Genomic DNA, 27,705 nt, shown 5'->3' on the forward strand with positions numbered 1-27,705 from the left:
CGTATTCATTAGTGCCAAGCATTAATACCTAAGTATTACAGAGTATTACTTGTAAAGTGAGTATTTGAATGAAGGGGCTACCTATTTACAGCAGTGTAGTAGTAGTCTGGATTAATTGTATGTTAAAGTTATAGACAGATTTATACATTGTTTTTTGAACATGGTAATATAATTTGATTCTTTATGATCAAAAAATAATGAATGAGAGTTTTGACAATTTCACATGAAAATCATCACAGTGGAGTTCTATCTTACTCAGGAGTTGGATTCTTAATTCAGTAAATAAGGCAAAAATCACTGTGCCACTATTTTTTTTTTTGGCGGTACGCGGGCCTCTCACTGTTGCGGCCTCTTCCGTTGCAGAGCACAGGCTCCGGACGCGCAGGCTCAGCGGCCATGGCTCACGGGCCCAGCCGCTCCGCGGCATGTGGGATCTTCCCGGACCGGGGCATGAACCCATGTCCCCTGCATCGGCAGGCAGACTCTCAACCACTGAGCCACCAGGGAAGCCCACTGTGACACTATTGTCTACCCAATATCTACTTTCTTCTTCCTCCTTAGTGACAGAGATTTTTCCTGGATAGTAATATGCTCATCAGAAATTACATTTCTCAGCTTCCATTTCAGCTAGGGACAGTTAAGAGACCTAAAGTGGACCTTATTAGGAGGGACTTGCAGGAAAGCAATTTAAGATTGGACAGACTGCTGGTGAGTCCCATATTGCCCTCTCTACCTCTCATATTTCCTGTGTGGGATGTGAACTTGATGGCTGGAGCTCTAGTAGCCATTTTGAACCTTGAAGTAACCTTAAGGATGGAAGCAGCACTAAGGATGGTAGAGCAGAATTAGGAGCCTGAGTCCCTGTAGACACTTAAGGCCATTATATCATCCCTGCACTGCCTGTCTCTAGACTACTTTCATATGAGTGGGTAATTTCTTGTTTTTTAAAATGCTATAGTTAAGTCTCTGTTATTAGTAGCTGAATGCACTTCCTGATACAATTTTCCATAATCCAAATCACCTTAAAAAAACAACCTGGGAAGGCACCATGTTAGAGACCAACATATCTTTCAACAAGACAGTTTTGCCTCCAGCACTGGAACACATTACTATTCCTATGGTTGAGCACTGGATTTACACATAATTCTGTGAAATTATCACACTATAGAAGTCACATGATATTTCAAAAGAAACAAGAGAGTCACATTTTCCATATCCCATTCACTCTGGATGCAGGCTCATTGAATGAGGTTGGATATGTTGCCAGAATTAGCAGATAACAACAAACAGAAGCCAAGTTAAATTTGAATATTAGATAAAGAACCAATATACATTTTAGTATAAGTATGTTCTATGTAATAATTATACTACAAATTTTGTTTTTGTATCTGAAATTCAAATTTAACTTGTCCTATATTTTATTTGACAACTCTAGATGGGGGACAGAATTACTAATACTATTTAAATGATCATTCTTCTTTGCCTATTTATTTCTGCTAGTTCCTTCTTTTTCCTTCTTTTCTTTTCCTATCATACAGTTTAATTTATTTAAGTTAAAGATGTATCTAAGACTCGGTCAATTAGGTTCCAGTGCTGATGAAGGGGAAAATGATAAGAATGACATAAATGTCAAAACAAGGGCTTCCCTGGTGGCACAGTGGTTGAGAGTCCGCCTGCCGATGCAGGGGACACGGGTTCGTGCCCCGGTCTGGGAAGATCCCACATGCCGCGGAGCGGCTGGGCCCGTGAGCCGTGGCCGCTGAGCCTGCGCGTCTGGAGCTTGTGCTCCTCAACGGGAGAGGCCACAACAGTGAGAGGCCCGCGTACCGCAAAAAAAAAAAAAAAAAGAAAGAAAAGTCAAAACAAGGCAAAATTAAGCAATGCATTTTTTAAGAGAAGTATACATAGTTGTCAAAATTATAAACAATAGCAAGGAAATAATTAACATAAGATCCAGGATTGTGGTCAACCCTGAGGGTGGAGAGGTACTATAGAAGGTACACTAAGGGCTTCTAAGGTATTGGTAATTTACTATATTTTAACCTGCATGGTAGATACAGGAGTGGTTGCTTTATTTTTTTATTATTAATCCTTAAACTGTAGGCATGTTTAATCTCTTTGGTGTGAATAATGCATTTCACAATAAAAATGAAAAACAATGCCTTTATAACCCAAATTTATCATATCCTAAAATTATTCCCTGTTTGTAGACTGTCTGCCCAAGTGTAGCCTTTATGACACATTTTTTCTAACTCAATGAAAATGAAAGTTTTAAATTATATTAATTGCCATTTAATGTTGAAATCAAACTTTTGTTTTCTTGTTCAGGTGTGTTTGCCAATTTGCAGATGGGCCAGTTTCTATAAATAGATGTTCTTGTTTTACATAAAGCATAGATATAAATTGCCTAACTGCACCTTATATTTTAACACATAATAGCTGTGTGACAGGTACCAACTGGATAGATGCCATTTGTTAAGTGGCTGTGATATATACCAATCTCTGCTGCTGAACCAGAGGTGGCCTATGCAAAATTGCATTTGCACCATTCAACCTTGAAATTGGCCGTAAGGCGCAGGCTCCTACGGAAGTAATATGTCAAACTTCAGATATTACATCACATTTTTGGGAAAACATGAAGAGTGTCCAACAGACACTCCTAGTAGATCAAGTCCTTGATTTGATATTTTAGTAGGATTTGGTACAATGCCCTTTGCTGTGTGCTGAGGCATTAGGAAGCATACTGTAGGAGCATAATAATGATACCTTCTATATGCGCAAATCGTTTGTTCTAAACCCCAGTTTGCGCTTCAATAAATATGAAGGGTTTAACTAAGTGATGCTAGTATGTTTTGATTCCATAATTTCCATTTGTCAAAGCATCTTTACATGCATTATTCCATTTGATTTCCCAACAACTTTCTGAGGCAGTTAAGGCAAAATATTGCTATCCTCAGTTTAAAGCTGAGGAAACTAAGGCATGCAACTCCAAGGCATGGACTCCAAGGCATGCAATTCATTTTAAGCAAATGGACCAGTGGGATAGACTAGAGATCTCAGACACAGACCAACACTTATATTGAAAGTGTTACAGAATACCTGATGTATAACAGAAGTACAATAGCATTACAGAACAGTGGGGCAAGCTTGGACTATTTAATAAATAGTGCTGAAATAAATAATTACCCATATGGAAAAAGTGAAATTGGATCCCTACTTCACACTATATACAACAATCAATTCTAGATGGTTTAGGGGCTTACAAAAGACAAAACTTCAGAATAAAATACAGGAGAATGTTTTTGTGACCTACTAGCAGGGAAGGATTTCTTCAACAGGACAAAAGGTTTACACCATGAAAAGGAAAATATTAAGTTTGACTGCATTAAAGTATAATTATAAAATAAAAACCAAGTGGATGGATTAAGAAATCAAGGCTTAAGTATATTATTTGAATTTTAAAGTTCACTTATGAAAAAACTGAAGACTATATAACAACAATTTCAAGGGAGAGGGAAGGGGAGGTAGAATTAATGAATTAGGGTCCCGGCTGCATCTTATCTTGAGAGAAGACAAAGGAGCCAAATTCATCATCTTTCCTCGTGGGCAGCCTCAAAAGATACAGATTACAGTTAAGAAACCAAGAACTAGATTAATGGAATTAACCCCAAAAGTCCCAAACACAGAAAAGTCAAAGGTCTGAAGGAATGTGTCTTGGAGCAAGGGGCAGGCAGGGAACATTTTACTTTTTATTTTGTACCATTCTGAACTGCTTGAATTTTTATTTCATGTTTATATATTTCCTATATAATAAAAAATACCTTAATTCAATGAAGAGGACAAATGTGACTAGGTTGGAGGCTTTGAACTCATGTTCTAACCAGAACTCCCTAGGTTATACAAGATGATCAAGTTGGCAGGGCAGATATTAAGCATTGCATCTGTTAAGTCTGGACAGTTCATTGCATTTTTGAAATAAGGCAGAACCAGGTTGGAAAGTGTTTAAATCCTTCTCTCAAGTCTTCTCTGTTTACATGATTCATAGGGAACAGATGGCCCAGCTGTCTGTATTTAAGAGAAGTGGGTGGTTCTTGGTTTGCAATCAATGAAGCAATAACGACAACAATTTTAAGCAAACTGGACCCCATAAAATGTTGTTTCAATTTGTGAGTGAGATGGAGGCACAAAGAGAAGGTAGGCTGATTGGAGTCTAATCTGCAACATATTCAGGAAAGGGTCTTGAACGCTGAAGCAGCTAAAAACCTCCCTAACCCTCCCTCTCCAATATGCTGGGGAAAGGAACTTTGTCCTTGAGTGCTCTCAGACACACGACCCAACCAATGTAACAGTGTGGCTGTCATTTTGTTCAAAATCCCCATATTCCTTTCTCATCAAGGCCCAGGTAACATCACTGCTGCTTAGAATTGGCTGACCTTGAGAGCTGGGGAGAAGAGAGATCTTTATTTCTACCTCCCCATACCCTTAGCATGTTGAAGTGTTATTATTTGAATACTCTTAACCCACTCCCTTCTGAGAATGCCTCTTCGTGCCTTCTCTCAAATTCCTGTTGAATAAATGTGGAAAAGGAAGGAGTTGCAAGGATTAAGAGCAATGATGAAAATACATCTTGCTCACTTTGGAACGTATAAATACATTCATACCATTCTTAAGGTGCCTTTTATTTATTGAGTATTTAAAATGTCTTATCAGCATGCCAATAGCATTTTAAAAGGGCAGGTTCTCGGTTGGTAATGTGTGCTTAATGGCCCATATTTCAGCTGTGTCTATATGATTGCAGCAGATTTGTTCACTTCAATTGACCACATCCTGGTAGGATGGTCAGCATTCAGCTGGATAGTGAATAGCAAGGGATGGAATTACGAAAGCCATCCACTTGTTCTGGGCTTTCCGCCTTAGACTGACCTTGGGATGTTGCAGAAAGACCTCCTTTAGAGGGGAGAGCAGCTCTTCCCAATCGCAAAGATCTTAGACCATGAACTATAGATGTGGAGGAGGCCTGACTGCTGGATAACATTTAAACTTCCTAGCCTGTCACTTCCTGCTGCTTCTTCCATATACCCTGTACTCAAGCCACATTGGACTATTAGTGGCTCTCAGTGAGCCTGTCACCACCTTCTTAGGGGGTATTTGGAAATGTGTTGTATTGATTTTGGTTGTCAGAGCATGGAGGACTCAACTGGCATTTATGGGTGGGAACTGGAGAGGTTAAACAACTTGTAAGGTACAGCATAGAATTGTCCCACTCAGTGGAGTGCTCCATTGAGACACACTGGACCAGTTCACAAGAAGGTAACTTTAAAAAAATAACTTTACTCACATGTGTAAAGTTATAATATACATAAATAAGGTATATTAATGTTAAAAATATACATACAAAAATATACATACATTAATGTTAAAAATATACATACTCACAGTGTATGTATGTATAATTCATATACTATATATATAATTCACCCATTTGAAGTATATAATTCAGTGGATTTTAGTAAGGGCCTTGCTTTTTTATGCCTCCATATCTCTGCTCAACTTCTGCCTATGATCTTTCTGACTATAATCTCCTTTCCTCTCTTGTCCACCTGAATATGTAAGACTAATTCTAAAAATTCCAGCTTAAATGACATCTTCGATGCTTTTTCAGGTTACCCAAAAAGAATTTGCTTCTGTAAGGCAGGAACTGGCAAACTTTTTCTGTAAAGGGCCAGGTAGGAAATATTTTTGGCTTTGCAGATCATGGTCTCTATTGCAGCAAATCTGCCATTATAGCACTAAACTATTCATAAACAATAAGTAAATGAAAGGGGGTGACTATGTGCCAATAAAACTTTATTCACAAAAACTGGTGGCGAGCAGTTTGCAAACCTCTTCACCAAATCACTTTGTTCATACTTTGGTTATATCACTCAACACACTGTAATGTATTTAGTAGTATATATGTTTGCCTCCTCCGTGAGACATGAATACCTGTTTCACTGTGGTAGCTGCAATTATTAATACAGTGCCTGGAACATAGTAGGTGATCAATCCAAACTGGTTGATTGGATGAATGCTGTTGCAGAAAGGCCTGGGAGCAGTATTTCTAGCTTGCTACCAAAATAACCAAACCTTTTGGCTGTGTCTAATACAATTCACCTTGTATAAAAACTTATCCTTTGTAGCAAATCGTAGCTTTTGGCATCAAATCTTAAGTCCCTTGATTTGGCCAGTTCTGGAGAAATTTTATACTACTAGATCGTAGAAACAAATCACAATCAGCATACTTAACTGCCTGCCACATAGAAGCCACTGAATGTCTCTAAGCAGGGCTTGCACCCTTCAACTGACTACTGAACCCCCCACTCAAAATTGTCTTGATATTTTACAGTTTCACACTTCTGCATGACCTGCCTTACCACTAGTGGAGGTTAAATTTGTGATTCCCTACTTAGAATGGGGAACCACTGAGGTAGTGATGGCAAATAGGCACTTTTACAAAATATTTCTCATGGCACTGGGAAGAGTGAAGAGAAAGATGGAGGTAAGAACATCAGTCAGAATGCTATTTCAGTGATTCAAACAAGAGACAATAAGGAGTCCATCAACTGATGAATGGATAAACAAAATGTGGTATATCCATACAATGGCATACTATTCAGTCATAAAAAAGAATGAAGCGCTAATTCATGCTACAACATGGATGAGCATTGAAAAAAGTACGCTGAGAAGTCAGTCATAAAAGACCACATATTATATGATGCCATTTATATGAAATGTCCAGAATGGGCAAATTCATAAAGACAGAAAGTAGATTAGTGGTAGCCAGGTCTTTGGGGAGGGGAGAATGGGGAGTGACTGCTAATGGGTATGGGGTTTCTTTTGGGGGTGATGAAAACATTCTAAAATTAAATTGTGAGGATGGTTGTAGAACTCTATGAATATACGAAAAACCATTGTATTGTGTACTATTTATTTAAAAAAAAACTTTTTTGGGGGCCTTACCGCATGGCATGTGAGATCTTAGTTCAAAAGACACTCAGAGACATGTAAATGAAGCAGATTTAATTCAGGTGAAGGCACTCTGAAACAGAGTATACCCGTAAGTAAAGCAGTAAGAGTTCTTGGCATATAGTAAGTACTCGAGATATATTAACTGTAAATATTTTTACTCTCTCCTATACGTGGGGTTTTCTCTAGAACTTTCTGGATTTGGTGCTCTTTTTCTTCTTTATCATGTCAAGTGTGTTAGAGCATTAAACTTCAAATTAGGAAACTTGAATTTTAGATCTTGATTTACCACATGCTATGTGACTTTGGGCAAGTTGATTTACTTCCCTGGACCTTAATTTCCTCATCAGTAGATTCTGGGAGTTGACTAGAACTGTGTTTTTCAAATTGTGCTATGCAGCTGCTTCAAGGTCCAAAGATATGGAGGAGGTGTTTCTTTTTTCTTGCTCTACCGGGTTCTACTGATATTTGTTTTATATATTGGAATTCTGAACAAAAGCTTGCTTGGAGAAAGAGTTCTGTGGAGCAACTAGCTACTCTAAATAAGGTCAAGACATCTAGTTTACAAGAGGTCTATATCAGAGTCCTGAGAAAAATTATGCATAGCTCATTAATGTGATGAAGTGAACAGCATGTCCTTTGGAGTCATGGGCCTGGCTTTGAATCTTAGCTCCGCACATCTCTAGCTGTGTGAGCTTGGCCAATCACTGTACTTTTATGAGCTTCAGTTTCCTAATCTGTAAGATGGGGGTATAATACAAACCTCAATAGAGTTGTTGTAAAGATAGAATTAGTCCAGATGAGGCTAACGCAGTGGTCTGCAACCTTGGCTATGCCTCAAAAACCACCTGGAAACCTTTTTTTTTTAATGTGAATACTTATGCCACATTTCCAGAGACTCTTATTCAGTAGCTCTGGGGTGGGACTGGGCCATCTAGATTTTAAAAAAACATCCCTTTAGTAATTCTGATTCACAATCATGATTGAGAACCACTTGGGTAGGTATTCTGGGCAGGTTAAAGAACAGGATAGGTGTCAATAAAGAGATAAAGATAGCAATTATTAATCAACAATACACATAACTGCTCCTGTTAAAGATATTAAACAGCTAAATCCATCAGCATTAAAGACCTTTTCAATGTTTTCAGGCAGCCTGCTTTGGAAGTTTTGCAATCTTTCATCTCATTAACTTTCCCTTTCTCTTGGGTCTTGTTTGGCTGTTCTGTCCTTCAGAGTGATGGTGATACTTAACAGTAGGTATAGTTACCACCCCTGCAAACTGCATAGTGTGTCTTTGTGGAGGGGAGGGAGGAGAATGGTGCCAAGGATGTTGGGATGGAAACCCTAAGGGAAAAAGCTTAGAATAAGGAGTGTGTTTCCAAAAGCTCCAGCAGAGCCGTGCATCTGCAAATCAGTTACACGCCAGCCAGGTGGAACTTCACTGCAGAATCTGTCACTGCAGAATCTGTTGTCTGCAGTGGGTTTGCTTGTGGATCAAGGCATGTCCATGTCACAACTGTGTGTGTTGACCCAACGCTGAATTTCACCAACTGTGAAACTGACAGGGCAAGAAAGACACCGTCTACTCGGTTGGCTGAGGCTGACCTATATCAAGGGGCTCTCTTTCTCCATTAATTTGTTTAGAGCATCCCAAATTTTAAACTCCATCTTAATGCTTATCTTCTCATTAATCTCTTAACTACTGTCCTCTCGGCAAAGAAACACCAAGACAGAGCAATCATTAGTCTTGGTCAGAGTGCTCTGTAGGTGTAACACAGAGAGAAGAGGCTTCCTCAGAGGAGATATCAACTGGGAAGTTTTACAGAGGCTCAATAGACAACTTCCAAAGCTCTGATTCTCACTTTCATTTAAAATCTAATGCTTCAAGGCCTTATGCTTCCTTTTTTTAAATTAATCTATTTATTTTTGGCTGTGTTGGGTCTTCGTTGCTGCATGCGGGCTATCTCTAGTTGCGGTGAGCGGGGGCTACTCTTTGTTGTGGTGTGAGGGCTTCTCATTGCAGTGGCTTCTCGTGTTGTGGAGCACGGGTTCTAGGTGCGCTGGCTTCAGTAGTTGTGGCATGCGGGCTCAGTAGTTGTGGCTTGCGGGCTCTAGAGCGCAGGCTCAGTAGTTGTGACACACGGGCTTAGTTGCTCCATGGCATGTGGGATCTTCCCGGACCACGGCTCGAACCCGTGTCCCCTGCATTGGCAGGCGGATTCTTAACCACTGCGCCACCAGGGAAGTCCCAAGGCCTTATGCTTCTGAGTAGGTGGGCTTTTGAAGCTATGACAATATTCCCTGTCATGGATGACTTTACATTTAGTATGTAGCCAAAGCAGTAAGGGCAAAGTAGTGTATGATCTGAAGGGCACCAAGAAGCTCCCCTCTTTTCCCAAACCTTCCTTCCAAAAAAAATCATCACATCACTTAGTTTTAAATTTTTCCTGGATCAGAAATTAAATTAAATGAATCTGTTCTTCTTTTAAAATGCAGAGTCCTGAGATCATTCAAGAGCTTTCAGTCATCCCTACCTTAGCTTGAATTAATGCAGTCAGGTTGCTTTACACCAGTGTTGGATCTGCACTATAAAGACCAGGAATTTTAATGATAAGCAGGGAGAATGGGAGCCTAGTTTGTAAACATGGAGGATGGAAGAACTTCTTGGTGGAGAGGAATGAAACAGTGGCCAACCAGAGAAGAGAATTTGGGAGAGGAGAACAAGGGGGTTGAGTGTACAATCCTAGGTTTCAAAAGAAACGAATACACTTCTTTTCAGGTTCACATTAAACTCTCATCAGTACTTACTAGCCTTTGGCTCCATAAATTATTTTGAGTTATTGTCAGCAGCAAACAGAGGAAATCATTTTCATCAGAATATCTCAAATATTCATAGAAGCATCAGAGCCTTCCTCTAAGTTTGGACTACAAGGCTTCTGCTAGTTTCCATTGCCTTTGACTTTTACCCACTCTTCTGCTTCCACATGGCTGTGCGTACATCCAATACCCAGGTTACTCTGCTTAGCAACACTTTGCTGACACAAGGCATCTGTTGCTGTTTGGCTTTTTCTCCCGTGGCCTTTTTTTAAAAAATTTATTTGTTTATTTATTTTTGGCTGTGTTGGGTCTTCGTTGCTGCGCACAGGCTTTCTCTAGTTGCGGTGAGCGGGGGCTACTCTTGGTTGAGGTGTGCGGGCTTCTCATTGTGGTGGCTTCTCTTGTTGCGGAGCACGGGCTCTAGGCACAGGGGCTTCAGTAGTTGTGGCACGTGCGCTCAGTAGTTGTGGCGTACGGGCTTAGTTGATCTGCGGCATGTGGGATCTCCCGGACCAGGGCTCGAACCCGTGTCCCCTGCATTGGCAGGTGGATTCCTAACCACTGCGTCACCAGGGAAGCCCTCTCCCGTGCCCTTTTGTTTCTTAGGTTTTCCATGCTGGGGAATGAGCGATTTGAGGAGGGAAGATTTCCCATTTAGGGCTTTAGCCCTTAAACTCCATTTAAATGTTCAAGTGTCCTAAAGTCCACATCCCCTGAGTTAAGAAATGGACTACGTAGCAGAGAGTGCAGGGGTGGGGGCTACACAGCAGTTTTTCCTAAATGGTTTCGCTAGACGTCTTCCTAGGGGCTAGGGAATGAACTAGGATGGCCTGTTGAGGGCCCCTACAAGGCTCCTGATCCTTTGGTTCCAAGAGAAATTGCTCTGTTTCTTTTTCAGGCTGTCATTATGAGGTTGGATGCCCTGATTCCCAGTCTGCTCCTAACTGCAGAAGTTTCAGTAATAACTTCCCTGAGCTCTAGCTTCTAGAAAACTGGCAGCAGGCAATACTTTACTAGCAATCAACCCAAAGCAATCTCCCTAGAACCAGAGGCCATCAGGAATCAGACTATGTCTGAGAGGACTGGAGACAGGCACAGCATGGATGTACATACACAGCTCTGCCTCTCTCCCCTAGTTGTTTCCCTCAATAATAAGCTAAACCTAGGAGCAGAGAGAAATAGACTCCTAAGGGAAAAAAAATGATGCAATGTCATTGCACTGTTTTCCCATGAAACCATTATCCCAAGCGATCTACATGTTTTCTGTTTAACTAAGAAGGGCCTTACTTTTCACAATGTCAATTTTAAAAGCAATGATTTATTCATATATCCACTCCAGATTATTATGTGAGAATTTCCATTCCAGTCTGGTTCATAGAGGATACTCACTCCAGCTCCAAGTAAATGCTTGACTTACTCAAATCATGCAAACCAAGGGTCTGAAGGCAATGTCATACGTATTTGATTATAAATGCCACTGGATGTAGGGCCCTAGAGTACTTCTATGTGATGCTGTAATGATGGTTGACATTTATTGAATGCTCTGTGTCAGGCACATTTCCAAGCACTTTATATGAATTAATTTATTCAGACTTTGCAAGAACTCTATGAACTAGGTAGTATTATTATCCTCATTTTACAAACGAGAAAACTGAATGACTGAGAGCAAGTAATTTACCTAAGGTCAAATGGGGTGGTAGAGCTGGGAACTGAAAACAGATAGTCTGGCTCTAGAGGCTACACTTTTTTTTTTTGTGGTATGCGGGCCTCTCACTGCTGTGGCCTCTCCCATTGTGGAGCACAGGCTCCGGACGCGCAGGCTCAGCGGCCATGGCTCACGGGCCCAGCCGCTCCGCGGCATGTGGGATGTTCCCAGACCGGGGCACGAACCCGTGTCTCCTGTATCGGCAGGTGGACTCTCAACCACTGCGCCACCAGGCAAGCCCGAGCCTGCACTTTTTAATACTGCACCATGGAGCCTACTGTGACACAAGCCACATAATAGGCACTTTAGAAAAAGAAAATGTGGCTGTAAAGAAATTAAACTGGTTTAATAAATAATGTTTAAACATCAGTTTAATAAACTGATGTTTTTAGTGTTCCTCACAGTTATCACGTCAAGAGGCCATAGTGATTCCTATAATGCTGTCATAAATAATTCCTTTAAGAAGAATTTTCTCGTGCAATCTTCACTACAACCCTGTGAGACAGATAGAATGGCTATTATAACTCCCATTTGAGATATAAGGCAGATGAAGCTCAGGGAGGTTAAATGACCTGCCCCACCATCCCACATCCATGGATTAGAAAACTTAATATGGTTCAGATGGCAGTACTCCCCAAATTGATCTACAGATTTAAAATAAACCCTATCAAAATCCTAGCTGCCTTTCTTTTTTTCTTTTCTGTAGAAGTTAAGAAGCTGATCATAAAATTCTTAAGGAAATGCTAGGAAACCAGAATAGCCAAAATAGTCTTGAAAGAGAAGAACAAAGTTGGAGGACTCATACTTCATATTTCAAAACTAACTACAAAGTTGGACCCCTACCCCTCACCATATAAAAATTAACTCAAAATTGTTCACAGACCTAAATGTAAGGGCTAAAACTATAAAACTCTTAGAAGAAAACAGAGATGCTAACCTTCGTAACCTTGGATTAGAAAATTTTTAGATATGACACCAAAAGCACAAGAAACCAAAGAAAAAATAGCTAAGTTGGATGTCACTAAAATGAAAAAAAACATTTGTTCTTCAGAAGACCCCATGAAGAAAGTGAAAAGACAACCCACAGGATGGGAGAGAATATTTGCAAGTCATATATCTGATATGGGACTTGTATCCAGAATATATAAAGAATAATTACAATTTAACAATAAAAAGACAAATCATCTAATTTGTAAATGGGCAAAGAATCTGAATAGACATTTGACCAAAGAAGTTATACAAATAGTCAATAAGCACATGAAAAGGTGCTCAGCAATATTAGTCATTAGGGAAATGCAAACCAAAGCCACAGGATACCATTTCACACCGACTAGAGTAACCATAATTAAAAAACAAAAACAAAAATAGAAAATAACAAGTATTGGTGAGGACTTGGAGAAATTTGAACCCTTACACATTGCTGGTGGGAACTGTAAAGCAGTCCATCAGTTCCTCAAAAAGGTAAACATATGACCCAACAACTCCACTCCTTTTTTTTTTTTTAGGAGATTTGAAAACATATGATCACAAAAATAATTGTGCATGAATGTTCATAGCAGTATTATTCATACTAGTCCAAAAATGGGAAAAATCCAAATGTCCATCCACTGATGAATGGGTAAACGAGATGAGTATACCCACTTCATTCAATAGAATATTATTCAGCAATAAAAAAGTATGAAATACAGATAGATGCTACAACATGACAAACCTTGAAAACACTATGCTAAGTGAAAGAAGCCAGTCCCAAAGGAATGTGTATTATATGATTTCATTTATATGAAATGTCCAGAACAGGCAAATTCACAGACACAAAAAGTAGATTTGTGGTTCCCAAGGGCTGGCAGGTTTGTGGGAGAAGGGGGAGTGACTGCTAACGAGTATGGAGTTTCTTTTCAGGGTAATGAAACTCTGAAATTAGATAGTGGTGATGGTTGCATGACACTGTGAATATATTTTAAAACACTGAATTTTATACTTTAAAAGGGTGATTTTTGTGCTACATAAATTATACCTTAATAAACCTGTTATTAAGGAAGTGACTTGTCCAAAGTCACAGAGCTAATGCATAACAGAGCTGAGACTTTAATTCAGCACAGTTCTCTTCTAACCTATACTTTGAATCTTCATTGGTTACTCAAAAAAGACAACTTTTGTTATGGCCTTCCTCTGATCAAAATCCTCTGGGGGCCTTCTCATCAAATAGAAACTCCTTATCATAACATTCAGCTTTGTTTTACCTTGCAATCTTCACTTCTACTAATAATTCATTCCTTAAACATTAACTGAATCCCTACTATGGACACCTCCACTTACTAGGACTGAGGATGGGAAGTTTGGGTACCTGTCCTCAAGGATTTAAAGTAGTAGTTGGGATGATAACCCCCACTCAGATAACTACAATACAGGCTACAATTAGTGTTGTGGTAACTCAGAAAATGGAGAGAACTTTTGGCTAGTGTTCAAGTGTGTTTGTAGGTGAAGCGGGTAGTAGAAGGGAAGGCTTTTGTTGAGGAAGTAGCAGTTGAGTTGGGCCTTTACAAGGAAAAGACTCACCACCCAGCATAGACAAAGGTAGTAGAATCCAGGGCAGGTTTGGGAAAAAGCAAGTAGTCTGGTTAGCTGGAATAAGATATCTACCTGGTTAATTGGAATAAGGATATCTACCTCATCTTGGTTGTGAAAACTAAATGTAGTAAGTAGCTCTTAGGAGAACCATTGGTAGATTTGGGCAGAAGGATAGAGGAGGTGATTAAAGCTATGCTTTAGGAAGGTTCATCCATCAGAAAAGGGAAGAGGGAGGAGGTAGGTAATGAAAGCAGCCAGGAGGCTGCCTCTGTACAGTTCAAATGAGAGATCACATAACCTGATTCCAAAACTACAGCTGTCAGCTACACTGATGAGATCTCAAACAAAGATGGTGATAACCAAAGACCTTCCAGAAGTGGAATCAACAAGATGTTTGACTGATGAGGAAAAAAGGTGTCAAAGAGGACTCTGTGCTTTTGAACTTAGCTGAATAGGAATTTTATTGCAATTGACAGAGCCCGGAAGGTCAGGTAGCAGAACAGGTTTGGCACAGTGCTGGATGAGCTAAATTTTGGACTTCTGTGAGGAAATAGTAATTTTATGGAGACTGAGGGAGAATAAGAGATTTGGAAGTCATGGAGGGGACTGGAGATGCTAAAGCAGTTTAGGGAGCTGTTGAGTTGGGGGCATAACAAAGCCTAAAAGGCACTGGAGCCCTGCCTGGGAAAGGTGCCAAAAAGAAGGTGGGTGTTTTTCAGAAACAATTTGGCATATTTCAAAATTTGCCTGAAGCAGGCCAGAACTATTCCCAAGAGAGGAGCAAGGGATGTAGAATTCTCTTCCTCTTTCTTGTCCTCTTTACTTCTATGTTACATGGCCCCAGCAACTAATATAGAATAAGAATATAGCGTTGTCAACAAACACATGAAAGAATGCTCAACATCATTAATCATTACAGAAATGCAAATCAAAACTACAATGAGATATCATCTCACACCGGTCAGAATGGCCATCATCAAAAAAAATCCAGAAACAATAAATGCTGGAGAGGGTGTGGAGAAAAGGGAACCCTCTTGCACTGTTGGTGGGAATGTAAATTGATACAGCCACTATGGAAAACAGTATGGAGGTTCCTTAAAAAACTACAAATAGAACTACCATATGACCCAGCAATCCCACTACTGGGCATATACCCTGAGAAAACCACAATTCGAAAAGAGTCATGTACCACCATGTTCATTGCAGCTCTATTTACAATAGTCAGGACATGGAAGCAACCTAAGTGTCCATCAACAGATGAGTGGATAAAGAAGATGTGGCACATATATACAATGGAATATTACTCAGCCATAAAAAGAAACGAAATTGAGCTATTTGTAATGAGGTGGATGGACCTAGAGTCTGTCATACAGAGTGAAGTAAGTCAGAAAGAGAAAGACAAATACCGTATGCTAACACATATATATGGAATTTAAGAAAAAAAATGTCATGAAGAACCTAGGGGTAAGGCAGGAATAAAGACACAGACCTACTAGAGAATGGACTTGAGGATATGGGGAGGGGGAAGGGTAAGCTGTGACAAAGTGAGAGAGTGGCATGGACATATATACACTACGAAATGTAAAATAGATAGCTAGTGGGAAGCAGCCGCATAGCACAGGGAGATCAGCTCGGTGCTTTGTGACCACCTAGAGGGGCGGGATATGGAGGGTGGGAGGGAGGGAGACGTTAAAGGGAAGAGATATGGGGACATATGTATATGTATAACTGATTCACTTTGTTATAAAGCAGAACCTAACATGCCATTGTAAAGCAATTATACTCCAATAAAGATGTTAAAAAAAAAAAGAATATAGCATTCCAACTACTACTATAGTATTATAATTCAGGTACACTGGAGGATTAATAGGTTTCTTAATGGGATGGATGAGAACCTGAGAATTAATGTATAACATTAATTAATGTATAACATTAATTCTATAGGAAAAAATGTGTTTTGAGTTCCAAGCCATTAAACCTGTGGAATACATTTCATTTGTATGCTGGGGACTGCCTGTATCAAAGTCATAGTTAAAATCCTGTTCCACTGCATTCAGCCCTTCTAGAAAGCTAGATGGTATTTAAAGCATATAGGAAAAAAATCTGTTCTCCATGTGGAGGCTCCAGTATCAGTTTAATCAGATGGTTGGCTGCTAGTCCATCTGCTCTTGATTAAGGGCCCTGGTCATCCACAGCTCTTGAAGGGATCATGCCAATTCACTTAAAACAGGAGGCCTGGACTTCCCTGGTGGCGCAGTGGTTGAGAGTCCGCCTGCCGATGCAGGGGACACGGGTTCGTGCCCCGGTCCGGGAAGATCCCACATGCCGGGGAGCGGCTGGGCCCATGAGCCATGGCCGCTGGGCCTGCGCGTCCGGAGCCTGTGCTCCGCAATGGGAGAGGCCACAGCACTGAGAGGCCCACGTACCGCAAAACAACAACAACAACAACAACAAAAAGAACAGGAGGCCTGTGGGTCAATGATTGCCTCTCTTACCCTGGGCCTCTAGCTACTGCCTTCTCCTAGGAGAAGTCAGTTGATAGAAGGCTGCGTTGGTTTAGCTGCCGTTCTGCAGGCCTGGGAACATACTGGGCATTTAGTGCCCATTCAGGACTCCTCTGTACCCTGATGAAGGAAATGCCTTTGTAGTGTCCTCTTACTGGCAACCCACAGTTTTCTGTAGTCCTGCCTTGTCAGTTAGCCACCTGGCAAGTGCCTCTGGTCTCTCCATGCCCTTCCTCCTGAACATTAGGTTTTGTGCACCTGAGGAGCTAACTGACAATTAACTGGCGATGGGAATCACACTAATGCTGGAGAAGGAAGCAACATTAGTCCCCATGCGGCTGAACCAGGGCCTTACTCTTGTACAGCAGCCATTCTCCTTCTGATGGAGGTGAGTCAGAAGAGAAATACAGGATGTATAGTATTTCTCAGAAACATTAAAGTGACTCATTCTGTCCAGAGGTACCTGTATCTGGTTTGCATTTTCTTCTGCTAGTTCCACATTCCAAAAGACATTTCTGGGGAGGCAAAATAGTGCCAGACTGGGTTGACTATAGGTATGGAAGTTTCAAGGGCAACAGTAGAAATCACACTAAACTTATAATGCTATCGTATTTAAGAAGAAGACAGATACCAACTGATAAGAATCATTGGGACTTTTTGAGATTCCTGTGTTTTAGAGGCAGTAAACAAGAAATGTATGGACCAGACCAAAGCCCAGCTCCAAGCAGAATCCATTGCTCTTTCCTCCATCAATCCAGAGTAATTTGCAGCATTGAATTATAGTTATTATGTACCTACATATTCTGTAACCAGTCTCTTCTAGATTATGATTTTGATACTTCATTCAATAATTCTTCCTGAATTACCAGCATCAATTACAGGTATGAGCACAAAAAGGTACTCAGTTCTGTTCAACAGTATACCTACCATATGTTACCTACTCTACTGCACATTGAGGGATGAACTAAACATTATCCCTGTCCTCAGGATGCTTAATGTGTAGTGGCAGATGTAGAAATAAAACCAGATTTTAATATAATATGTTACAAACACACATTAGGTGACACAGGTACACATTGGAGGTGCACTTAGCCCAACCTGGGGATTCAAGAAAGATTGCCTGAAGGAGCTGACACATGAACTAACCTTGAAGGCATGCTTAGGATTAGGGCGGGGGGGGAAAGATGAGAGAAGACTTATAGGCAGAGCGAACAATGTAGTCAATGGTATTAAGCATCATGACGTGTGCAAGTAACTAGAAGCAGTCTGAATTACTAAAGTATACAGTTCCAGGCATGGAGTCGAAAGATGGGGCTTAGAAGGTCTGTTAAAGAATTAGAGCTTTATCCTATAGTTGTGGGGAAGATATTTAAGAATTGAAAGCCATGGATTACTCATTTGTTATTCAGAGTCTACATATGAATTTGATAGAAAATTATCCAGAGATCTCATCTGAAAGACAGATTATAGGTATCAGGAAATCAAATATATTTAGACACACACACACACACACACACTCACACACAATACTGCTTTTTAAAAAGATCAGGAATGTGGTCAGAGATTTATGTATAAGGACATTGATATAGCATTATGTATAAATGGTGAGAAATTAGAAACCATTTAAATGCCCAGTGGTCGGGGAATCATTAAGTGAGCCAAGGTACATCCATAAGGTGGAGAATTATGCTGCTATTAAAAAGTCATATTTTGGAAGAGTGGATAATGATATGGAAAATGCCCATGAAATACAACCTTAACAAAGCAACAAATATAGCATGATCCCAATTTCAGGAAACACACACACAAAGGAAATCTTAACTCTTGGGGCTAGGTGGTAAGATTACAAGAGATCATTTTTCCTTATTTTTAATTCTTCTACGTTGCTTTTAAGTTTTCTACTGTGGACATGTATTCTATAAAAATAGCACTAAATATCATTTGAACATCAGTGATATAAATAGCAGAAATGGGGAGAAGTGCCCTTTAGACTCACCTTTTCTCATCTTTTCTGAATTTTCTTTTTTTGTTGTTGTTGGTCATATTCATTCAATCCATGAGAGACAAAGATGATTTGGAGAGGCTTTTATGAAGATTATCAGAGTAAATTAAAGGGCTGGAGCATAGAGCTTGTTAGGGATGTTTAAATGAACAAGCACCATGGGGGAGAAAATCCACAGTGATGGAATATGACCAGTTAGCAACTGGAAGATACTCAATGGGAAGACTGAAGACTAAAGAACAGAAGATTAAATTGCAACTGGAGGGATTTAAGATAGAGATATTGCAAACACTACTGGTAGTACAAATTGTTAAACCCTGAAGCAAGAAATGATTAGATACTCAGCTATGTGGGGTGATTTTAGTTCTAGATTTATTTAAAGGTAAGGGGATAGATGAAATGGCCTCATGCAATCTTTTTCAGCCAACAAAATCCTATCATTTCATGTTTGAACAGGATATAAAGAACGATGGCAGCATCTTTTTAAAGGGAGAATGGACAATTAGAAGTGAATGGGAGCTGGGAGCCATTTATATTTTCATCCCTATCTTCTGCCATGTCCACTGGTAGGAGGCTTGGATATAATCAGGGCACAATCAAGTATTATCTGTTATCAGCATGTAATGATGACAAATGGAGATTTTTTTGCCATAGTGCGGTGAATAATTTTCCAGTTTCTTTTCAGAGTAGTGCTTTACTAGCTCTTAAAATATACCATCTCCAAGGACTTCTAAGTGACAGATCCTTCAAACGTGAATCTTGGAGCTGGAGCCCTGGGAGGTTGGCTCAGGCCCAGGGACCCATTTAGCTGATGCTGTGTTCTGAAATCACCCTGATTGTGATGCGGAGCTTCTGAGTGCCAAGTCTTATGCACTCAATGACTTGACTCTGAAAAGTTAACAGGAACCCAGGAAGCCTGTTGCAGCACTGTGAACTATTGCTGTTGTTCAGCTAGGGAATTGTTACTGTGAGTTACGGGTCTCTATGCCCCAGACAAAAACACTGAGCCCAAAGGGAGTGCTGATCTTTGAGCAGGGGAAAAGGGCAAGTACCCCAAAAGCACTTGAGGATAAGAGCCCTCCTAGGTGTAACGTCAGGAGAAGTGAGAAAGTCCCCCTTACTTCTGAGGGATTTCTGGTAAAGACTAATAGATACCTGAAATCCCTGTAACATGAAAAAGGGCATTCTTTAATTCTACAATCAGAGCTAAGATTGCTCCATAAACACTCTTGGGAGAAGGAATAGGGTGATGGCGTAACTCAGCCACAGAGGTGAATGTGCAGGCAGGGGGCTCTACTGAGTAAGTACCTGAGATAGAGGCTATACTCTCTCTTCAGTGATGGGGGCTCAACTTAGAAGCAGGGAGAGGCACTGGAGGGTCTGATGGACCTATCCCCCTTCCAACCTTGGCCCCAGGGCAGCATATCAGAATCTGAGTGCACGTGTTTATGTACATGGGAGCACCTGTATGAATGCACATGGGTACAGGCTCATTATATTTAAAGACTGTGAAGAAATATTAACAAACACTTGCTGAGCTCCCAAGTATGCCAGACCCTGTACACATATTCTTTCAGCCAGTCCTTACAAAGTAGTTAGTATTCCCATAGTCAAAAAACCAAGTCAGAGAGAGGAAATTGCTTGTTCAAAGTTTTCAAAAGTAGTGGAGTCTGGAAATAAAACCAGGTTGTGGCCTAGGTTTCCAACTTAGATTTACAACATCTCCAAATGAGATAATAGAATTGCAATCCAGTTTGTGTGTGTGTGTGTGTGTGTGTGTGTGTGTTAAAAGTGTTAATTTATGTAACATAATCATTTAGAATAGTAGACACTTTTGGTGACTTCTGTCATATCTGTTGTCTTTATTATACCAAGAGCCTCAGTAAAATGGAACTGGACTGAAGCTCCCTGGACCTCTGAGAGACCCTGTCTCTGCTGCTTTAGAGTAATCACCACCTGGTCAATAAATGATCTCTCTAGAGCATATACCCGATCTTGTCATTCACTTATTTAAGCTCCTTCAGTGGTTTCCAGTTTTGTTCCATTTAAGGGCTAAATTCTTAGCTTTGTCTTTAATAACCTGTCCCCACCTGAGCTGCCTGATCACATCTGCTACTTCCCGCTGAAGAGCCCTGCCAAACTTCTGATTGGCTGTTTACCGAACGTGTCATGTTCTTTAGTAGCTCCATGATCTGACACTTTGGTCCCTCTGTCAGGAATCACTCTTCCTACTTTTCCATCTGGATAACTGCAACTCCTCTTCTAGAATAGTTGTTTAAAGTGCCAGGATAGAGTAGGCATAGGGATGTGGGATTCAGTTTAAGGGCAGCAATATAAGGTTTAACTACGCATAGTGAAAACTACATTTGAAAATGTACTAAACCATCCCAAAGTATATTATACGAGGTTTTGTTTATACAACCTTGTACATAAATATGTATGTGAAAAGTATGTATCATTAAACACTAGAATCACATTCAGAGCAATACAATAAAATGTGAAAGCTCTGAGAAGTGGGGAACTCAGATCCCATGAGGGAATCACAAATGCATGTCTGTCTTCTCACGATCACCCAAATCTGGGACTCACTGAGTCTTCCTGGTAGCCTGAATTATTAAAATTGTTACTTTGTTTCCTCTCCCTCTCTTCCCACTGTACATACATCCTGTAATGCTATCTCACTATAGCCAAATATTCTGTGAATCTTTTCCTGACTCCCTTAGGCAGTATCAGCCTCAGAGAATTCTATTCATGACTCTACTATAGCACCTATCAGGTCTTGTCATAATTATTTAAGTATCTGTTCTCCCAAGTAGACTGTGAACACCTCCAGAGTATGACCCAGATCGTCTTTGTTACTGTATCCGTAGCACCTGGGACAGTTCTTACCAAAGATAGGACCAGTGCTTCTCAATGTATATTCCATGGATCAGCATCTGAATTACCTAGAGCACCCTTAAAATGCAAATTCATGAAAGAGAGATAACAATTTTAATTTAATTTTTATTTAAGGTTCTGATTCAGCACTTCTTGGGTTGGATCCAGGAATCCCTAATCTTGAGGCACTGCCCAGGTGATAATGATACAAATGTAGATGTGGCCTCTTTTCTGATGCCTTCCCCATCTACTTCCCTGTCCCCCATAGACATGACCTCTCCTGTCGCTGTAGGGATGGGAAAGCATTAGAACTGAGATGCAGGGGAGTGTTGCTGGCACTGGAAGGGGATAACTGGGAAGGAGTTGCAAAGATGGCTTGAAGTTTGCCGAGAGGTTTTGCACCCAAGTCTGTGCACTTGCATTGAGGTTGTTACAAAAGTTGTAAAGCAGCAAGAGTAATCATTTTGGTTGACTCCTCATGACTCATTCTATCCCTTTTCCATTGAATTGCAGCCAGGCAAGTTGGGAAATGGACCTCAGCTCAAGGGGTAAGTCTGATTGGTCTGAGGATAAATCCATCCCTTTTGCCAGTTATGGTTCAGACACACAAGCTGCCTAAAATTCAGGTAAAGGTTTATTGGAGTCTTTTGGAAAACTTGCTTTTATCCTTGCTTTTAAGAGATAGACTCTTCCCTTAGTTGTGAACAAAAACGAACATGTGGCTCTGATTGCTGTTGACAAATTTCTCATGACTGCGAGGAGAATCTAGCCTTAGATTGTGGCTGACCTCTGGGTAACAGAGTACAGTGATGGAAAGAATCTGGCTCTTTGGTGACATCTTTTTAAAAAGTTGTGGTAAAATACTCAAAACATAAAATTTACCATCTTAACCATTTTGAAGTGTACAGTTCAGTGGCGTTAAGTACATTCACAGTATTGTACAGTCATCACCACCATCCATCTCCACAACTTTCACATCTTCCTCGACTGAAAATCTGTACCTATTAAAAACTGACTCCCCAGTTTTCCCTCCCTCCAGCCCCTGGCAGCCACCGTTCTACTCTCTGTCTCTGTGAATTTGACTACTCTAGAAACATCATATAAGAGGAATCATAACACTTAGCATAATGTCCTCAAGGTTCATCCATGTTGTAGCATGTGTAAAAATTTCCTTTTTCTTTTAATGCAGAATATTCCATTGTATGTAGGTACCACATTTTGTTTATCCATTCATCTGTCTATGGACAGTTGGGTTGTTTCCACTTTCTGGCTATTGTGAATAATGTACTTATGAACACAAGTGTACAAATATCTGTTTAAGTCCTTGCTTTCAATTCTTTTGGGTATACACCCAAAAGTGGAATTACTGGATCATTCTATGTTTAATTTTTTGAGGTGTTGCTATACTGTTTTCCACAGCAACTGCACCATTTTACATTCCCACCAGCAATGCACGATGTTTCCAGTTTCTCCACATCCTTGCCAATGCTGGTCATTTTGTGTTTTGTTACTGTTGCTGTTTTTTCTTTTTAACAATAGTCATCCTAATGGATGTGGAATGGTATCTCACTGTGGTTTTGATTTATATTTCCCTAATGACGTGTGATGTTGAGCACTTTTTCATGTGCTTATTGGCCATTTATATATCTTCTTTGGATAAATGTCTATTCAAGTCCTTTGCCTTAATCAGGTATTTGGGTTTTTATTATTGAGTTGTACTTGATGACACTTTTAAACTGCTGAATCAACGAAGTCTGAAGCCTGCTCTGACTTTGTACCCCCAGTTATGTAATCTAGTAAACTACCTGTGGTAGACCGAATAATGGCCCATCAAAGATATCCACGCTCCAATCCCTGAAATCTGTGAATATGTTCCCTTACATGGCAAACGGTACTTTGCAGATGTGATTAAGTTAAGGATCTTAAAATGGGAAGAGTATCCTGGATTATCAGGGTGAGCCCAATGTAATCACAAGGGTCCTTATGAGAGGGAGGCAGCAAGGTCAGAGCCAGAGAAGGAGATGTAACAACGGAAACAAAGGTCAGAGTGATGTGGGACCATGAGCCTCTAGAAGCTGAAAAAAAGGAGACCCATTTCAGACTTCTGATCTCCAGAACTGTAAGATACTAAATTTGTGTTGTTTTAAGCCTCTAAGTTTGTGGTAATTAGTTACAGCAGCAATGGGAAACCGATACACTACCTTACTGTTTAAGTCAGAGCAGGCTTCAGGGTTGGTTGATTTGGCAGATTAAAAGTGTCACTAAATATATCTCAACAATAAGAAAACAAACCACCTGATCAGAAAAGAGGCAAAGTTGTTGTGTTATTTACAACCAAGAGCATCTTAGTTGATACACCAAATAAACATACAGTAAAATAGCCAAGTCCAGACTCAGTGAATTCTAACTACCTAGCAACCATGTTTAGGGAATTTGATAATGGGCAGTCATTGCATGGCAGGGGACTGATTAGGAAAAGAAATTCTGAGGTACATTATGGTTAGAGAAAACTGAACTCGCGCTCAAATGTTTGATTAATGAATGAATAAGGTTATTTTTGTTTAATTTGATCACTGGTGTTTATAATTTCCTCCCTGGTTTAATGATTCCGTGGTACTGACCTGTAGGGCTGTGTATTCCTCACAGACGCTGGCTGGGCATGTGGGTTTGCTGGTGAATATGCATAGGAGTTGATTGTTGCCCCAGAGGCTTGTCTTATAAACTCAGACTCTTGAAAAGTCTATCTTGCCTCCCTCCGGGACCTTTTCCTTCCCTGTTATTTGTTGTTAAATCACTAGGCTGAGCTAAGTACCCAGACAACAGATCTTTCTCATCAGGTCCCAGAGGAAAGAGACCTAGTCCCCTCGCCTTGGACCCCAAGTCCCCAAATCACTAATGAAGCATACAGTGTGTAAGCTCCCTAGGCCCAGGTCCTGCTTCCAACTTGAATGGGCAGAAGTTATTGCCTTAAAGCAAATAAACCAAAACCAAAACCAAAAAAACAAATAGGCTTGTTTCCCTTCCTTTCCTGATGTCTAGAGTTCATGTTAATACTGGGTTTCCTGTCTTAGCTCTCAGATGAGAGTATGGGGAATTACAGAGCAGTGCTGAATAGATCATTAAAGACCCTGCAGATTACTGTTAAGGGAGAAGACCACTTTCTGGAAAACATGTAAGCGATCCTTGTGCCTAGAAGTGAAGCTGTTTCCTGTAATAAAATTTTCCATTAATCAGGTATCTGTCTCCCTATGGTGAGCTCCAAACAACTGAAGATATAATCATTTTTCTTCCTAGGCTAGCTAATGATCTAAGTTGGGGATTTTCAGACACTTGGCTTTTCCCCAGTCTCCTCATGTTGCTGGATTTGGGGACTTTTCATAGCACGTCAGCAGCCCCACTAGAACTAAAATATCATCTTTGAAAACTGTCATTCACATTTCAAGAATCATAAGAAATTGTGTATTTCCGTGAAAACAGGTCTCCACTGAACTGCTTGACTCCAAGCTTCAAGGCTCAAGAGGTAGACTAGCTTGTGCAGGTAGAGATCTGCCACATCTCATGTCCTTCACAAATTAACTTCAGGTGCAGAACTTAACTTTCAGCTTGTGCTTTAGAGGCAGATAGGCTTGGGTCCAAGTCTTGGCTCTCTCCCAGTACTAGCTGGACATCATTTTGAGGTTTGTTTAACCACTCCAAACCTCAGTTGCATTATGCGTGAGATGGGGATAATAGTATTTACCTCACAGGGCTGTTGTGAGCGTTAAAGGGGATCACATGTGTACAAATGCTTAGTAAATGTTAAGGGAACTGGAAAATGTTTGTTGAGGCTATTTGGGGGCTAAGTTCCTGCCCTATGATTCTCTAGACTTAGCTGATAAAATCATAATTCCTGACTGGAACCTTACAATAAACTCTTGATAATCATCTCTGAAATTGCAGCTTAAATTCTACAAAGAGAGAGCACAAATCTTGCTCTATGGTATTTCACCATCTCATTTTTGTTGTTGTTGTTCTGCTAATCGTGACTTAAGATAGAATATTTTAAGGAGCAAGCAGCTTCTCTGCAGCAAAGTAAATATTACATCTAACAGGTATCAGGTTGCTGTTTAATGTAGGGAATCACTAATCCCACTGGCCAATTTAGTCAAACAGACATTCCATTCCAATTGTGTCACCTCTCACCCAGTGATCCCCAAGGGCCAACTCGACCTGGCTGGCTGAACAGGTCGCCCTTTCTTCTCCCACCACTTCATGTGTTCTGTCATATCACCTTCTTCTCATGGGAATATTAAGTCTCGAGGGGAATATGAATCTGTCCATGCTTGAACTATAGACTATAGAAATTAAGGTCAAAGTCTGTTCCATTCCACTTCCAGGGTGGTACATTAGTATCAGTTTCCTAATCTAAAAGAGGTATGTGGGGTCATCTAAATGATCAACACAACCTCTAAGGGTACCTAATGTACACCTCAGAAATGACATTGAGTGGAAAAGGAATTGGCCTTATCATCACCCAACAGGAGGGTACAATGGACCTTAAATCAGTATTAGATCTCAGCACCTGTGCCTTTCTAGCATCACTTCTCAACTCGGTAGTTAGAAAGGAATGCATATACATATATGTGGTTCAGGTGAATCAAAAGAATAGCAAAGAGGACTTCCCTGGTGGCGCAGTGGTTAAGAATCCCCCTGCCAATGCAGGGGACCTGGGTTCGAGCCCTGGTCCGGGAAGATCCCATATGTCGCAGAGCAACTAAGCCCATGTGCCACAACTACTGAGCCTGCGCTCTAGAGCCCACTAGCCACAACTACTGAGCCCACGTGCCACAACTACTGAAGCCCCCGTGCGCCTAGAGCCCGGGCTCCGCAACAAGAGAAGCCACCGCAACGAGAAGCCCATGCACTGCAACGAAGAGTAGCCGCCACTCGCCACAACTAGAGAAAGCCCGCGCACAGCAACGAAGACCCAACGCAGCCAAATAAATAAATAAATAAATAAACTTTTAAAAAGGAATAGCAAAGAGAGAAACCCATAATACCCTCCTATTTGGGATATTGTTTTGGCTGTGTGTAACAGAAACCCAAGTTGACAATGGCTTAAACAAATAAAAGTGTATTTCTCACATTACAGTCTGGAGGTAGGCAGTGCAGGCTGCACGTCTGCATGGCAGTTCTGCTGCGTGAGGTTTCCAGGTATCCAGACTTCTTCCATCCTGTGGCTCACCAATCCTAGGGTATTTCCCTTATCCACCTGGCTCAAAATGGCTCTCCACGACGTCCAAGAACCAAGTAGAAGAAGGAGGAGATGCCCTCTTCCTTTAAGAGTTTGAACAGAAGGTTCTTCATATCTCTTCTAGCTGCATCCCATCAGCAGTAGCTTAATCACATGACCACGACTAGCAGCAGGTAAGCCTGGGGAATGTACTCTTAAGCTTAGTGGCCACATGCCCAACTAATAATCCTTTACCTTTGGAAGAAAGGGAGAATGGACATAATGGAACAATGAACAGTCTAAAAACTGTTCATGTCGTTTTTAGGAGAAAAGTATCAACCTGCTTGCCTTCTGACCATAAACACACCTAGATAACATTTATAACCACTGAGGCAGGTCTTCATGAGACTCTTCCAGGTGTGAAAGCCTTGAAATCCTTTCATATTGTTTGGTAAGTAGCTACTGCTCTAGAACCTCCACTCACCTCCCTGGCTGGCCCATCCCCTCCTGCCCTGCACTGTACTCCCCGTGATCCAGCAACTAAAGGGTTAAAGCCTAGCTCAGCAAGGGGCTCCAGGGCTAAGCCATTATTCATGCTAATTGGTTACGGAAGACTAATACAAGTGGTAACCTATTTTGACTCTCAACCCTGCACTAGAGACCAAGGGATTCTCCAGCAGGAAGTTAACTCAGGATTTTTCAGTTGCTTGATCATGCACAACAGAGACCTGGTACTAGCAAACATCCCACAGACCTGGTTTGGGCTCACACTGTGTCTTGGTTTCTCTATTTCTAAAATGTGAGAGGCTCCCTCTGTAATTAAGTCAGGAAGTTGGCAAGGAAAGGAAACAGTGATGTCATTAATCAGATGCAAAGATATAACAATTGGAACTGACATTCTGACCCTAGTTAAAGGAAAATTTAGGAGAGACCATTCCATAAAGGGGACCGGAGGAGCCTTTGAATGAGGTTTAAAAAGACAAGGTCTGGGCTAGTGCTGGCAAAACGAAGAGAC

The 27,705-nt window shown here is 40.7% G+C and overlaps 1 protein-coding gene across 1 annotated transcript in view; it reads left to right on the forward strand.

Moving 5' to 3' along the window:
- DCX (doublecortin) overlaps nt 1–27,705 on the forward strand; it is a 209,896-nt gene that overhangs the window by 38,437 nt on the left and 143,754 nt on the right. The window lies entirely within an intron of this gene.

The sequence above is a fragment of the Delphinus delphis genome, chromosome X (genome assembly GCF_949987515.2).
Source record: "Delphinus delphis chromosome X, mDelDel1.2, whole genome shotgun sequence".
Lineage (NCBI taxonomy): Eukaryota > Metazoa > Chordata > Mammalia > Artiodactyla > Delphinidae > Delphinus > Delphinus delphis.